This window comes from Macaca fascicularis, chromosome 4, assembly GCF_037993035.2.
Source record: "Macaca fascicularis isolate 582-1 chromosome 4, T2T-MFA8v1.1".
Taxonomy (NCBI): domain Eukaryota; kingdom Metazoa; phylum Chordata; class Mammalia; order Primates; family Cercopithecidae; genus Macaca; species Macaca fascicularis.
The window spans coordinates 14,950,545-14,967,406 of NC_088378.1; positions in this window are offsets into that span (position 1 = coordinate 14,950,545).

Below are 16,862 nucleotides of genomic sequence, written 5' to 3' on the forward strand. Positions count from 1 at the left end.
AGATGATCTGCCTGCTTCGGCTTCCCACAGTGCAGGGATTACAAAGTCTTAATATGGAGTCTTAATAGGGACAATTTTCAAACATACAAAGTAAACAAAATGGTACACTAAACCTTTATATACAAGTTTCAACACCATTCTAGTTAGGCATATCTGTCTACTAACTACATGCCCTTTTTCGATAAATTTAAATTGAAATGCATAAATCTAGCCGGGCACAGTGGCTCACGCCTGTAATCCTAGCCCTTCGGGAGGCCAAGGTGGGTGGATTAGCTGAGGTCAGGAGTTCAAGACCAGCCTGGCCAACATGGTGAAACCCCATCTCTGCTAAAAATACAAAAATTAGCCATGAGTGGTGGCACATGCCTGTAGACCAAGCTACACAGGAGGCTGAGGCAGAAGAATCACTTGAACCTGGGAGGCTGAGGTTGCGGTGAGTTGAGATTGCCACTGCACTCCAGCTTGGGCGACACAGTGAGACTTCATCTAAAAGATATATATGCATACCCACAAATCTAAGCTATAATTTTGATAAATGATTCTCCTTCGCCCACACCTTACCAGGACAAAAGGAGCTCATTTACCTCTACCCAGGCAATTAAGCAATCTCCTACCACCACCATATTCAAATGTTTTCATCATAGACTAGGGTTCATTTTTACTTTCCTTCCCTAGAACTTTGTAATTCTTTCAGCATAAACATTGTTGAAGTTCAACAGTCCTTATTGAGTAGGACTCTATTGTATGAATATACTATAATTTGTTCATCTGTTTTCCTGTTAGTGAACATTTTATTGATTTCTAGTTTTTGGCAAGTGTGAGTAAAGCTGCTGTGAACATTTGCACACCAATACTGTGACTTCTGGCCATGAAATGGTATCTTGTGGTTTCAGTCTGCATTTCTCTAATGAACATGTTCTCATGTGTTTATTGGCCATTAATATGTCTTTGAGTGTGTATTTTTAAATTAGGTTGTTTTTTATTACCAAGTTATAGGAACTCTGTATTTTGAATAAAATTCCTTGTCAGTTATTTTACAAATATTTTCCCCATTGTGTGTCTTGACTCTTGATTTTTTTTTTATAGTGTTTTGAGCAGAAGTTTCCACTGGAGTCTTAATTTATCAATTTTTAAGTGGACTTTTTCTAAATAAATCTGCCTACCTCCAGATTGTTATGGTGGTATTGTTTTCTCATAAAATGTTTAAGCTTTTATGTTTAGGTCTATTATCAATCTCAAGTTTTTGTATGTGATGTAGGGTAGAGCTTGAGGTTCATTTTTCTCCCCCCATCAAGTTATTCTAACACTGTGGGAAAGATTCTTTTCTCCGTTTCTGGAGTGTATTCTCGCTTTTTTTTTTTTTTTTTTTTTGAGACAGAATCTTGCTCTGTTGCCCAGGCTGGAGTGCAGTGATGCGATCTCGGCTCACTGCAACCTCCATCTCCCGGGTTCAAGGGATCCTTATGCCTCAGCCTCCCAAGTAGCTGGGACTATGGGCGTATGCCACCGCACCTGGCTAGTTTTTGTATTTTTATTAGAGACGGAGTTTGGCTATGTTGGCTAGGCTGGTCTTGAACTCTTGGCCTCATGTGATCCACCTGCCTCACAGGTGAGAACCACTGCACCCAGCCTTCTGGAGTGTATTCTCTCACTGATCCACTTTTTATCTGTCTATATGCCCATATAATACTGATTGCTAAGCTTTAAAGTCTTGAAGTCAAGTTGTCTTCTTTTGTTCTGTTTTCAGATTACTTTATCCTTTAGATGTTGATATAAATACGATAACCTGTTGGTTTCAATTTTTTTAAAAGCCTGGTAGGATTATTAGAATTAAGTTGAATTGTTTTGTTTTGTTTTGTTTTTGTATACAGTTTTGCTCCTGTGACCCAGGCTGGAGTGCAATGGCGCGATCTCAGCTCACTGCAACCTCCAATTCCTGGGTTCAAGCGATTCTCCTGCCTCAGCGTCCTGAATAGCTGGGATTACAGGCGTCTGCCACCATGCCTGGCTAATTTTTTTTATTTTTAGTAGAGATGAGTTTTCACCATGTTGGCCAGGCTGGTCTTGAACTCCTGATCTCAGGTGATCCACCTGCGTCGGCCTCCCAAAGTGCTGGGATTACAAGTGTGAGCCCCTGTGCCCGGCTAGTTTTTTGTGAATTCCTGAGCATTTTTGGTTTCTGGATGCTAGTCTAAATGGAATTGGTTTCTTTTTCCAACTGGTACTAGTTTATAGAAAGGCAACTTTTAAAATGTTGACTTACGAGACTTTGCCAGTAATGGGTGGTTGGTTGGTTCTTCCCTTATTCCACTGGTTAGGACTTCCGTGGTGAGTAAAAGAGGTAAGAGCAGACTGTGACTAAGGTGAGATATATAGTAAAATGTAAGGAGGCACCGTCAGGGCAGTGGAAGCATAGAGTGGGCATCTGAGTGGGAGTACATCCTTGCACTTGCTCCTTCCTTTCACTTGTACCTTACTTGCTTGGTCTCGTGCTGTTCCCGTGGGCTTACATCCTTGCCCTGTTCCCAGTTTTAGGAAGAAAGCATTAAATATTCCATCAAGACTGTTTGCTAGTAGGTGGTGTTTTTGTTTCATTTTGTTGAGACAGGGTCTTGCTCTGTCACCCAGGCTCAAGTGCAGTGGTACAGTCATGGCTCACTGCAGCCTCGACCTCTCCAGTTCAAGTGATCTCATCTAAGCATCCCGAGCAGCTGGGACTGCAGGTGCACACCACCACACCTGGCTAATTTTTGTGTTTTAGTAGAGACAGGATTTTGCCATATTGCTCAGGCTGGTCCCCACCTCCTGGGCTCAAGCAATCCGTCCATGTTAGCCTCCCAAGGTGCTGGGATTACAGGAGTGAGCCACCTCACCTGGCCTCTACTGGTTTTATGTAGATGTCTAGATCAATGCCTTTGATTAGATTAAGGTAGTCCCCTTCTAGTTTTCTGGGTTGTCATGAATAGAAGATAGCACATCCCGGCCGGGCGCGGTGGCTCAAGCCTGTAATCCCAGCACTTTGGGAGGCCAAGACGGGCGGATCACGAGGTCAGGAGATCGAGACCATCCTGGCTAACACGGTGAAACCCCGTCTCTACTAAAAAAAATACAAAAAACTAGCCGGGCGAGGTGGCGGGCGCCTGTAGTCCCAGCTACTCGGGAGGCTGAGGCAGGAGAATGGCGTGAACCCAGGAGGCGGAGCTTGCAGTGAGCTGAGATCCGGCCACTGCACTCCAGCCTGGGCGACAGAGCGAGACTCCGTCTCAAAAAAAAAAAAAAAAAAAAAAAGAAGATAGCACATCCCTACCCGCCTTTTTTCCCATCCACTGAGATGATAATGGTTTGTATGCTTTTTTAGATACTGTTTCTGTCCTCAGAATGAAAGGAGTTTAGTAGTGGAACCTGATGACTGAAACAGGCCCTCTACCATTGGAGACAAGAAGGGAAGTGTATGGAGTAGCCATTCTTTTATTTGTTTACTTTCTTAATAAACTTGCTTTCACTTAAAAAAATAAAATAAAAGTGTAAAGGCACCTGGGTAGTTCTCTGGTTTAAAGTAACTTTGTGGCCGGGTGCGGTGGCTCACGCCTATAATCCCAGCACTTTGGGAAGCCAAGGTGGGCAAATCACGAGGTCAGGAGTTCAAGACCAGCCTGGCCAACATGGTGAAACCCTGTCTCTACTAAAAATACAAACATTAGCCAGGTATGGTGGCATGTGCCTGTAGTCCCAGCTACTCAGGAGGCTGAGGCATGAGAATCGCTTGAACCCGGGAGGCAGAGGTTGCGGTGAGCCGAGATCATGCCACTGCACTCCAGCCTGAGCAACAGAGGGAGACTCCGCCTTAAAAAATAAAAGTAATTGCCCAAGGTTAGAGAAACTAGAAATGATATAGCCCAGATTCAAACTCTGGCAGGCTAGAGTTTGTTTTAGTCACTGTTATCTCTCAGCTAAATCTTTTAATCTACTTAAAGCTTCAGAATTCAATTATTTCCTTTCCTATTTTTTACTGTTGAAGAATTCCTCATCCTTGGTAGCATGTTTGGTTCTGGTGACTTCAGCCCCACCTTCAGCATTTTATTTTATTTATTTATTTAGAGACAGACTCTTGCTTTGTCACTCAGGCTGGAATGCAGTAGTGTAATCTTGGCTCACTGCAGCCTCCGGCTCCCGGGTTCAAGTGATTATCCTGCCTCAGCCTCCTGAATAGCTGGGATAACAGGCACCTACCACCATGCCTGGCTAATTTTTGTACTTTTAATAGAGACGGGGTTTCACCATGTTGGCCTGGCTGGTCTTGAGCTCCTGTCCTCAAGTGATCTGCCCTCCTCAGACTCCCAAAGTGCTGGGATTTCAGATGTGAGCCACCGTGCCCAGCCACCTTTAGCATTTAAGATGTAAGAGATACTGAGATGAAGCATGCAAAACGTGGAGAATAGATGCTGGTTAGTTAATGTGGTCTTAAGTTCTATGCAATTATATATAACTACATAAAATTACATGGGCTGGGGTGTGGTGGCTCAAACCTGTAATCCCAGCACTTTGGGAGGCCAAGGCAGGAGGATCACCTGAGGTCAGGAGTTTGAGACCAGTCTGGCCAACATGGTGAAACCCCATTTCTACAAAAATAAAAAAATTAGCCAGGTGTGGTGGTGTATACCTGTAGTCCCAGCTACTCAGGAGGCTGAGGCAGGAGAATCACTTGAACCTGGGAGTTGGAGGTTGCAGTGAGCCGAGATTGCACCACTGCACTCCAGCCTGGTGACAGAGCGAGTCTCTGTCTCAAAATACAAAAAGTACATGAATGTTTAGTTAAAAATAACTGGATGAGTATGAATTAAATGCTTGTCTTACTGGTAGATGCTGAGAATATAAATAGAAATGAGCTGAATTTTCTGACCCTTAGAGGAGGTCAGTCTAGTCTCTACTTGTAGAGGAAATAGATGTGTTAACAACATGAGAAGTTATGGAAGCATGTACAGAGGAGAGCCTCTGCCCAGGGAGTTTAGAAAAGGTTTACAGGAGGGCTCATCTTTGACATGACTGAAAAAAAATCCACAAGATGGTAAGGGTGTGGTGTTTTAACGCAGATCTTTTTTTCCGGGGAGAAAAAAAAAAAAGTGAATTTCATGCTCTACAAACTGCATGTGATTGCTGTGGGGAGTGGGGACAAGAAATGAGTTAAGATAGGATTCTGGTAGATGCTATGCTGCCACACCAGTCACCCCAAGGACTAAGGTCTTTATTCTTTTACTTACAATTCCTTACTTATAATAATTCTTTTACTTATATAATAATTCTTTTACTTACAATTCTTATAATTCTTTTACTTATAATAATTTTACTTATAATTCTTTATTCTTTTACTTTATTCTTTTACAGGAGTATTGGTTACTAGCAGCTCACAGCTAGGTCCCTCTCTAGAAACTTCTCAGCAAAAGATTTCTGTATAAGAACAAAAATACTTGAATAAATTTCAAGTATTTGAAGTAGTTTGGGGAAAATTGAAAAGACCAAAAAAGGTAGTGCTGGTGCAGCTTACAATGGGATTGCAGAAAGTTAGTTTGGAAGCCAGGAGGCCAGTTAGCCTAGAGAGGTAAGAAATGTTAGGGCTGGCATGAGGAAGTGGCAGGGACAGAAAAGAAGTCAAGGGTAGACCTAGAGTTTCTGGCATCATTCCACTGATGACTCAGGGAGGAGGATGGGGATAAAAAGAGGTAGATTTGCTTTTGGATATGTTGAGTTTAATGAGGCAAAATGTGCATAAACCCAAATTCGTTATGCTACAATTGTGGGGTTATGAGCACTTTCAAAAAGAATGCTTAATCTTTTCAACAAGTAATTTTTTTTGTTGTTCTTGTTTTGAGACAGTCTCACTCAGCTGCCCAAGCTGGAGTGCAGTGGCATGATCTCGGTTCACTGCAACCACCGCCTCCCAGGTTCAAGTAATTCTCCTGTCTCAGCCTCCTGAGTAGCTTGGATTACAGGCACCCGCCATCATGCCTGGCTAATTTTTGTATTTTAGTAGAGATGGGGTTTCACCATGTTGGTCAGGTTGGTTTTGAACTCCTGACCCTCAGGTGATCTGCCCATTTCAGCCTCCCAAAGTGCTGGGATTGCAGGCATGAGCCACCGCACCTGGCCTCAACAAGTAGTTTCTAAATAATTTTTTAAATTTTACATTGAGATTGGTTAAATAATTATACATCGAAATATGAAGCTATGAAGACTACATACGGATTTATATTGGCATCATAATTTTTTATAACATTAAGTGAGGAAAAGTAAGATAGAAAAATGGCCGGGCATTGTGGCTCACACCTGTAATCCTAGCCCTGGGAAGCTGAGGTGGACAGATCACTTGAGACCAGGAGTTGGAGACCAGCCTGGCCAACATAGCGAGATGCCCCATCTCTACTAAAAATACAAAAAAATTAGCTGGGCACGGTGGAGCACACCTGTAATCCCAGTTATATGGGAGGCTGAGGCATGAGAATTGCTTGAACCCGGGAGGCAGAGGTTGCGGTGAGCCAACATCGCACCACTGCACCCCAGCACTGGGCAACAGAACAAGACTCTGTCTCAGCAACAACAAAAAGACTCTGAATAAAATTAACTTAAAAAAAAAAAAAGGAGAGAGAGAGAAGAAAGAGAGAGAAAGAAAGAAAAGAGAAAGAAAGAAAGAGAGAAAGAAAGAAAGAAAAAGAAAGAGAAAGAAAGAAAAAGAGAAAGAAAGAGAAAGAGAAAGAAAGAAAGAAAGAAAGAGAAAGAAAGAAAGAAAGAGAGAGAGAAAGAGAGAAAGAGAGAAAGAAAGAGAAAAGAAAAGAAAGAGAAAAATATCCATTGCCGATCTGGGAAATAATAATAATTTTTAAAAAGTATTCCTGCAGGTATGAGGCAGGCAAATAGTAAATGATCACCTTTTTCATTTTAAATAGTGGAACAATAGATACAGGAAATCAAAAGTATCCTAGTGATGGAACTGTGGGTGTGCTTTTGCTTATCTATTTCTATAATCTATATGGACTGTTTAGTAGCAAATAAGAATATCTTAAAAAAACATGTTCCTGCTGTTGCTCGTCCATTCCACCCTGAGCCACTTACCATAAATCTACCCCCGCAGAGACTATATTTTGTGAAATGGATAGCTCCCTCGGGGCAGCCACAGACCTGTGGGGAGGCATGGAGAGTGGACCTGAGGGTGTGCTGGGTTTCAGCCCTGGCCTGAAAATCGACCTTTAGGCAGTGCAAATTATATCACTGTATGTAGCTGCCCTGATTGCAGGAAAAGAATGGAGACCAAGGTTAAGGTAAGACCAGGCAGAGTCAGAGACAGAGGCCAATGGCATAGAGGCATTCAAAAAGACAAGGCTTCCAACCTAGGCAACATAGCCGCACCCCCATCTCTAATTTAATGTGGCAGACACCTGTAGTACCAGCTACTTGGGAGGCATAGGTGAGAGGATCACTTGAGCCCAGGAATTTGAGGCTGTAATTTAGAAGAGTTTCTCAAATGTTTGTTGTTGAAGGACCAGTTTTCATTTCTAATCTGCCACAGACTGATGCTTTTGTAAATGGCAATAAAAGTCAATTGCTATTCAAATGAATTTTTTAAAAAATCAAAAATACCCCATTTTTTTTTTTTTTTTTTTTTTTTGAGACGGAGTCTCGCTCTGTCGCCCAGGCTGGAGTGCAGTGGCCGGATCTCAGCTCACTGCAAGCTCCGCCTCCCGGGTTTACACCATTCTCCTGCCTCAGCCTCCCGAGTAGCTGGGACTACAGGCGCCCGCCACCTCGCCCGGCTAGTTTTTTGTATTTTTAGTAGAGATGGGGTTTCACCGTATTAGCCAGGATGGTCTCGATCTCCTGACCTCGTGATCCGCCCGTCTCGGCCTCCCAAAGTGCTGGGATTACAGGCTTGAGCCACCGCGCCCGGCAAAAATACCCCATTTTGAATATTAATATAGTCAAAACAAAATTGCCAAGTATTTATAAAAACTAAACATGTATTTTAATTCCTGTGTTTATCTCACTGCAAACTGATATAGTCTGTGCGTGGTGGCTCACGCCTATAATCCCAACACTTCAGGAGGCCAAGATGGGTGGATCACTTGAGGTCAGGAGTTGGAGACCAGCCTGACCAACATGGTGAAACTCCATCTCTACAAAAAATACAAAAAAAAAAACAAACCCAGGTTTGGTGGTGTGCATCTGTAATCCCAGCTACTCAGGAGGCTGAGACAGGAGAATCGCCTGAACCTGGGAGACGGAGGTTGCAGTGAGCTGAGATTGTGCCACTGCACTCCAGCATGGGTGACAGAGTGAGACTCCACCTCAAAATAAATAAACAAAAAACAAACAAAATGATATAGTTTGGGACTGCTACCAGTCAACAGACCACAGTTCGTGGTAGAGTGTAGAAGCCGGGACACGGGAGAAGGGAGACATGACGATACAGATCACACAATCAGCTGCAGGCCATGTCGCCCTGAAGAAACAGGAATCCAAATGGCATCTGGGGCCAGAGGCTTCCCCCACAACACAGCTCACTTATTCAAAGTTGTTCAAAAGAATTGCCTGCCAGTACTGCCTCCTTAGGAGGTGAACTCTCTGTTAAGGCAGAATAATACTATGTAATTTTTAGAAGTATGTATTAGACATAAAATATGTCAAAATGCATGTGAAATAAAGTATAATTCACAGTAGAACAAAGTTTTAGTTTCTTAGGGTTGAAATGTAGATCATCCTATCTGAAATCATTACAGTTACTATATTGGGGCAAGTCTCCTCAGGGCCATAGAAATTAATTGAAGCAGTTAATTCACAATTTGACCTTTCTTGCAGTAGGCACTTAGGTTGATAAATCCCTAATCTAATAACTAACTGTTCTATGCTCTGGAAAGAAATTTGATAAATTTCTGCTTACCAAAATGCCCTATTCTAACATTGTGAGTTCTTTCACAAAGACTGTATTGTGAAATGGGAGTACATATTTGTGATGTGCTGTTTATTATGTGGACATAATATAAGAAACTCTCACGTATTATCAGTAAACAAAAGGAAACATCCTTTCCATTCAAAACAGAGTAATTCAGTGGACTAGAGACTTCAAAATTTCTTTGTTTTTAGAGATGGGGCCTTTGTGTTGCCTAGGCTGGTGTCCAACTCCTGGACCCCAGCAAACCTCTCGCTTTGGCCTCCCAAAGCTCTGGGATTACAGGAGCTAGCCACCGCGCCTGGCCTAGACTTCTCTTTTTACGTAGTAGAGGCAGTTTATGAAGATAAAAGTCCCAGCTCTAAAAGTGTGGCGTTAAATTACTTCACAGTTTTTCTTTTTTAAAAACTATTAGTGCACACTTCACCTGGACTTCACGTTTTTTCAAAGTATACTTGTGAGTTATCTTAATGGTATTCCTTAATTATTTGTAACTATGTAGTGTTGTCTGAACACTTTTCCTGCTTTTCCTGCCTCAAAACATCCTCCCCAACTTTGGCTATCCTGTCTTCTCCTGTCCCTGACCTGCTTCCTCCTTGCTCAGTCCTCTCCAGGAACTCTGGCTTCTTGCTCTTCCTAGAGCACACCAGGCATGATCCTGTGTTAGGACCTCAGTGCTAGCTGTATTCTGGAATGCTCTTCCTTTATACATCTACATAGCTCACTCCCTAACCAGACTGTCTTTGCTCAAAGTCTTAGTGAGACATACCATACCCTGACCATCCTATTTTATATTGCAAACTGACCCCCAAACAGTCCTAATCCCCCTCATCTCTATTAGTGTTTTTTAGATACTAAGTATTCATCATGCTTGCTTTTATTGTCTAGCTCCCTCTACAAGAATGTAAGCTTTCTGAGGACAGGGATTTATATCTGCTTTGTTTCTATTTCCCAAGCATGGAGGTCCAAGATAGTCCTAGCAATGGCCACATACTGTGCTGTGTTCACACCCTTCTGTAGTCCCTTCCCACATTGATAGGGCTGACTTATGTGGCCAGCAGGTTATTGCAGAAATCAGGGAGTATGACTCCAAAGATAGGTCATAAAAGGCATCCAAGGAATAGGTCCTCTAGACCCAGACAAGCCTTTAAATGACTGTAGATCTCGCCACCATCTTTGTATTTTGGCTAGCTCCTGTATTCCCAGAGCTTTGGGAGGCCAAAGCGAGAGGTTTGCTGGGGTCCAGGAGTTGGACACCAGCCTAGGCAACACAGAGGCCCCACCTCTAAAAACAAAGAAATTTTGAAGTCTCTAGTCCACTGAATTACTCTCTTTTGAATGGAAAGGATGTTTCCTTTTGTTTACTGATAACACGTGAGAATTTCTTATATTATGTCCACATGACAAACAGCACATCCCAGCATCTGGAGTGGACCTCCAGCAAACTCCAACAGACCTGCCGCTGAGGGTCCTGACTGTTAGAAGGAAAACTAACAGTCAGTATTTTTTCCCCATTATCTTTAATTTTTCTTTCCTGAGAGCCATTATAGGTTTACAGCTAAACTGAGCAGAAGATACACAGATTTCCTATATATCGCCTTCAGCACATGCATAACCTCCTTCACTATCAACATCCCCCACCAGAGTAGCACGTTTGTTACAATTGATAAGCCCACATTCTATTACCGAGGGTCTGTAGTTGACATTAGAATTCACTCTTACTGTTGCACATTTGATGGTTTGGACAAATGTATAATGTCATGTATCCACCATTATATTATCATGCAGAGTATTTTCACTGCACAAAAAATCCACTGTGCTCCATCTATTCGTCCCTCCCTCCTCCTCAGAATTATTTGTAAGACTCCAAAAACACAGGACAGAGGGGATGTTCCAAGATGGCCGAATAGGAACAGCTCCAGTCTGCAGCTCCCAGCGTGAAGGACACAGAAGACGGGGGATTTCTGCATTTCCAACTGAGGTACCGGGTTCATCTCACTGGGGCTTGTCAGACAGTGGGTGCAGCCTACGGAGCAGGGTGGGGCATCACCTCACCCAGGAAGCACAGGGGGTCAGGGAATTCCCTTTCCTAGAAAAGAGAAGACGTGACAGACGGTACCAGGAAAATCGGGACACTCCCACCCTAATACTGCGCTTTTCCAGCGGCCTTAGCAAACAGCACACCAGGATATTATATTCTGCACCTGGCTCAGAGGGTCCCGTGCCCATGCAGCCTTGCTCACTGCTAGCACAGCAGTCTGAGATCGATCTGCAAGGTGGCAGCGAGGCTGGGGGAGGGGCATCAGCCATTGCTGAGGCTTGAGTAGGTAAACAAAGTGGCCAGAAGCTCAAAATGGGTGGAGCCCACCACAGCTCAAGGAGGCCAGCCTGCCTCTGTAGACTCCACCTCTGGGGGCAGGACATAGCTGAACAAAAGGCAGCAGAAACTTCTGCAGACTTAAACGTCCCTCTCTGACAGCTTTGAAGTGAGTAGTGGTTCTCCCAGCATGGAGTTTGAGATCTGAGAACAGACAGACTGCCTCCTCAAGTGGGTCCCTGACCCCTGAGTAGCCTAACTGGGAGGCACCTCCCAGTAGGGGCCAACTGACACCTCATATGGCCGGGTGACCCTCTCAGACGAAGCTTCCAGAGGAAGGATCAGGCAGCAACATCTGCCGTTCTGCAATATTTGCTGTTCTGCAGCCTCCACTGGTGATACTCAGGCAAATAGGGTATGGAATGGACCTCCAGCAAACTCCAACAGACCTGCAGCTGAGGGTCCTGACTCTTAGAAGGAAAACTAACAAATGGAAAGGACATCTACACCAAAACCCCATCTGTACGTTACCATCATCAAAGACCAAAGGTAGACAAAACCACAAAGATGGGGAGAAACAAGCAGAAAAGCTGAAAATTCTAAAAACCAGAGCGCCTCTTCTCCTCCAAAGGAACACAGCTCCTTGCCAGCAATGGAACAAAGCTGGATGGAGAATGACTTTGACAAGTTGAGAGAAGAAGGCTTCAGACAATCAGTAATAACAAACTTCTCCAGGCTAAAGGAGGATGTTTGAACCCATCGCAAAGAAGCTAAAAACCTTGAAAAAAGACGAATGGCTAACTAGAATAAACAGTGTAGAGAAGTCTTTAAATGACCTGATGGAGCTGAAAACCATGGCATGAGAACTACATGATGCATGCACAAGCTTCAGTAGCCGATTTGATCAAGTGGAAGAAAGCGTATCAGTGATTGAAGATCAAATGAATGAAATGAAGCAAGAAGAGAAGTTCAGGGAAAAAAGAGTAAAAAGAAACGAACAAAGCCTCCAAGAAATATGGGACTATGTGAAAAGACCAAATCTACGTCTGATTGGTGTATCTGAAAGTGACAGGGAGAATGGAACCAAGTAGGAAAACACTTTTCAGGATATCATCCAGGAGAATTTACCCAACCTAGCAAGGCAGGCCAACATTCAAATTCAGGAAATACAGAGAACGCCACAAAGATACTCCTCGAGAAGAGCAACTCCAAGACACATAATCATCAGATTCACCAAAGTTGAAATGAAGGAAAAAATGTTAAAGGCAGCCAGAGAGAAAGGTCGGGTTACCCACAAAGGGAAGCCCATCAGACAGCAGATCTATCAGCAGAAACCCTACAAGCCAGAATAGAGTGGGGGCCAATATTCAACATTCTTAAAGAAAAGAATTTTTCAACCCAGAATTTCATATCCAGCCAAACTAAGCTTCGTAAGTGAAGGAGAAATAAAATCCTTTATAGACAAAAAAAAGCTGAGAGATTTTGTCACCACCAAGCCTGCCTTACAAGAGCTCCTGAAGGAAGTACTAAACATGGAAAGGAACAACCAGTACCAGCCATTGCAAAAACATGCCAAATTGTAAAGACCATCAATGCTAGGAAGAAACTGCATCAACTAATGAGCAATATAACCAGCTAACATCATAATGACAGGATCAAATTCACACATAACAATATTAACCTTAAATGTAAATGGGCTAAATGCTCCCATTAAAAGACACAGACTGGCAAATTGGATAAAGAGTCAAGACCCATCAGTGTGCTGTATTCAGAAGACCCATCTCATGTGCAGAGATACAGGCTCAAAATAAAGGGATGGAGGAAGATCTACCAAACAAATGGAAAACAAAAAAAGCAGGGGTTGCAATCCTAGTCTCTGATAAAACAGAATTTAAACCAACAAAGATCAAAAGAGACAAAGAGGGCCATTACCTAATGGTAAAGGGAACAATTTGACAAAAAGAGCTAACTCTCCTAAATATATATGCACCCAATACAGGAGCACCCAGATTCATAAAGCAAGTCCTTAGAGACCTACAAAGAGATTTAGACTCCCACATAATAATACTGGGAGACTTTAACACCCCACTGTCAACATTAGACAGATCAAGGAGACAGAAAGTTAACAAGGATATCCAGGAATTGAACTCAGCTCTGCACCAAGCAGACCTAATAGACATCTACAGAACTCTCCACCCTAAATCAACAGAATATACATTATTTTCAGCACCGCATAGCACTTATTCCAAAATTGACCACATAGTTGGAAGTAAAGCACTCCTCAGCAAATGTAGAAGAACAGAAATTATAATATCTCTCAGACCACAGTGCAATCAAGCTACAACTCAGGATTAAGAAACTCACTCAAAACCGCTCAACTACTTGGAAACTGAACAACCTGCTCCTGAATGACTACTGGGTACATAACAAAATGAAGGCAGAAATAAAGATGTTCTTTGAAACCAATGAGAACAAAGACACAACACACCAGAATCTCTGGGACACATTTAAACCAGTGTGTAGAGGGAAATTTATAGCACTAAATGCCCACAAGAGAAAGCAGGAAAGATCTAAAATTGACACCCTAACATCACAATTAAAACAACTAGAGAAGCAAGAGCAAACACATTCAAAAGCTAGTAGAAGGCAAGAAATAACTAAGATCAGAGCAGAACTGAAGGAGACAGAGACACAAAAAACTCTTCAAAAAGTCACTGAATCCAGGAGCTGGTTTTTTGGAAAGATCAACAAAATTCATAGACTGCTAGCAAGACTAATAAGAAGAGAAGAATCAAGTAGATGCAATAAAAAATTATAAAGGGGATATCACCACCAATGCCACAGAAATACAAACTACCATCAGAGAATACTATAAACACCTCTACGCAATTAAGCTAGAAAATCTAGAAGAAACGGATAAATTCCTGGACACATACACCCTCCCAAGACTAAACCAGGAATAAGTTGAATCCCTGAATAGACCAGTAACAGGTTCTGAAATTGAGGTAATAATTAATAGCCTACCAACCAAAAAAAGTCCAGGACCAGACGGATTCACAGCTGAATTCTACCAGAGGTACAAAGAGGAGCTGGTACCATTCCTTCTGAAACTATTCCAATCAATAGAAAAAGAGGGAATCCTCCCTAACTCATTTTATGAGGCAAACATCATCCTGATACCAAAGACTGGCAGAGACACAACAAAAAAAGAGAATTTTAGGCCAATATCCCTGATGAACAATATCCCTGATGCAAAATCCTCAATAAAATACTGGCAAACCGAATCCAGCAGCACATCAAAAAGCTTATCCACCACGATAAAGTGGGCTTCATCCCTGGGATGCAAGGCTGGTTCAACATATGCAATAAATGTAATCCATCATGTAAACAGAACCAACGACAAAAACCACGATTATCTCAATAGATGCAGAAAAGGCCTTCAACAAAATTCAACAACCTTTCATGCTAAAAACTCTCAATAAACTAGGTATTGATGGGACGTATCTCAAAATAATAAGAGCTATTTATGACAAACCCACAGCCAATATCATACTGAATGGGCAAAAACTGGAAGCATTCCCTTTGAAAACTGGCACAAGACAGGGATGCCCTCTCTCACCACTCCTATTCAACATAGTGTTGGAAGTTCTGGCCAGAGCAATCGGGCAAGAGACAGAAATAGAAGTATTCAATTAGGAAAATAGGAAGTCAAATTGTCTCTGTTTGCAGATGACATGATTGTATATTTAGAAAACCCCATCATCTCAGCCCAAAATGTCCTTAAGCTGATAAACAACTTCAGCAAACTCTCAGGATACAAAATCAACGTGCAAAAATCACAAGCATTCCTATACACCAATAATAGACAAACAGCCAAATCATGAGTAAACTCCCATTCACAATTGCTTCAGAGAGAATAAAATACCTAGGAATCCAACTTACAAGGGATGTGAAGGACCTCTTCAAGGAGAACTACAAACCACTGCTAAAGAAAATAAGAGAGGACACAAACAAATGGAAGAATATTCCATGTTCATGGATAGGAAGAATCAACATTGTGAAAATGGCCCTACTGCCCAAGGTAATTTATAGATTTAATGCCATCCCCATCAAGCTACCAATGACTTTCTTCACAGAATTGGAAAAAACTACTTTAAAGCTCATATGGAACCAAAAAAGAGCCTGCATGGCCAAGAAAATCCTAAGTAAAAAGAACAAAGCTGGAGGCATCATGCCACCTGCCTTCAAACTACACTGCAAGGCTACAGCAACCAAAACAGCATGGTACTGGCACCAAAAGAGAGATATAAACCAATGGAACAGAACAGAGCCCTCAGAAATAATACCACACATCTACAACCATCTGATCTTTGACAAATCTGACAAAAACAAGAAATGGAGAAAGGATTCCCTATTTAATAAATGGTGCTGGGAAAACTGGCTAGCCATATGTAGAAAGCTGAAACTGGATCCCTTCCTTACACCCTACACAAAAACTAATTCAAGATGGATTAAAGATTTACATGTTAAACCTAAAACCATAAAAACCCTAGAAGAAAGCCTAGGCAATGCCATTCAGGCCACAGGCATGGGCAAGGACTTCATGACTAAAACACCAAAAGCAATGGCAACAAAACCAAAACTGACAAATGGGATCTAATTAAACTAAAGAGCTTCTGCACAGCAAAAGAAACTACCATCAGAGTGAACAGGCAACCTACAGAATGGGAGAAAATTTTTACAATCTACCCATCTGACAAAGGGCTAATATCCAGCATCTACAAAGAACTTAAACAAATTTACAAGAAAAAAATCAAATAGCCCCGTCAAAAAGTGGGCAAAGGATATGAACAGGCACTTCCCAAAAGAAGACATTTATGCAGCCAACAGTCACATGAAAAAATGCTCATCATCACTGGCCATCAGAGAAATGCAAATCAAAACCATCTCACACCAGTTAGAATGGCGATCATTAAAAAGTCAGGAAACAACAGGTGCTGGAGAGGATGTGGAGAAATAGGAATGCTTTTACACTGTTGTTGGGACTGTAAACTAGTTCAACTATTGTGGAAGACAGTGTAGTGATTCCTCAAGGATCTAGAACTAGAAATACCATTTGACCTAGCCATCCCATTACTGGGCATATACCCAAAGGATTATAAATCATGCTGCTATAAAGACACTTGCAGACGTATGTTTATTGTGGCACTATTCACAATAGCAAAGACTTGTAACCAACCCAAACGTCCATCAATGGTAGACTGGATTAAGAAAATGTGGCACACAGGCCGGGCGCAGTGGCTCATGCTTGTAATCCCAGCACTTTGGGAGGCTGAGGTGGGCGGATCATGAGGTCAGGAGATCTAGACCATGGTGAAACCCTGTCTCTACTAAAAATACAAAAAAAATTAGCCAGGCATGGTGGCGGGCGCCAATAGTCCCAGCTACTAGGGAGGCTGAGGCAGGAGAATGGCATGAACCCAGGAGGTGGTGCTTGCAGTGAACTGAGATCTCGCCACTGCACTCCAGCCTGGGTGACAGAGCAAGACTTCATCTCAAAAAAACAAAAAACCAAAAAAACAAAAAACAAAAGAAACTGTGGCACATATA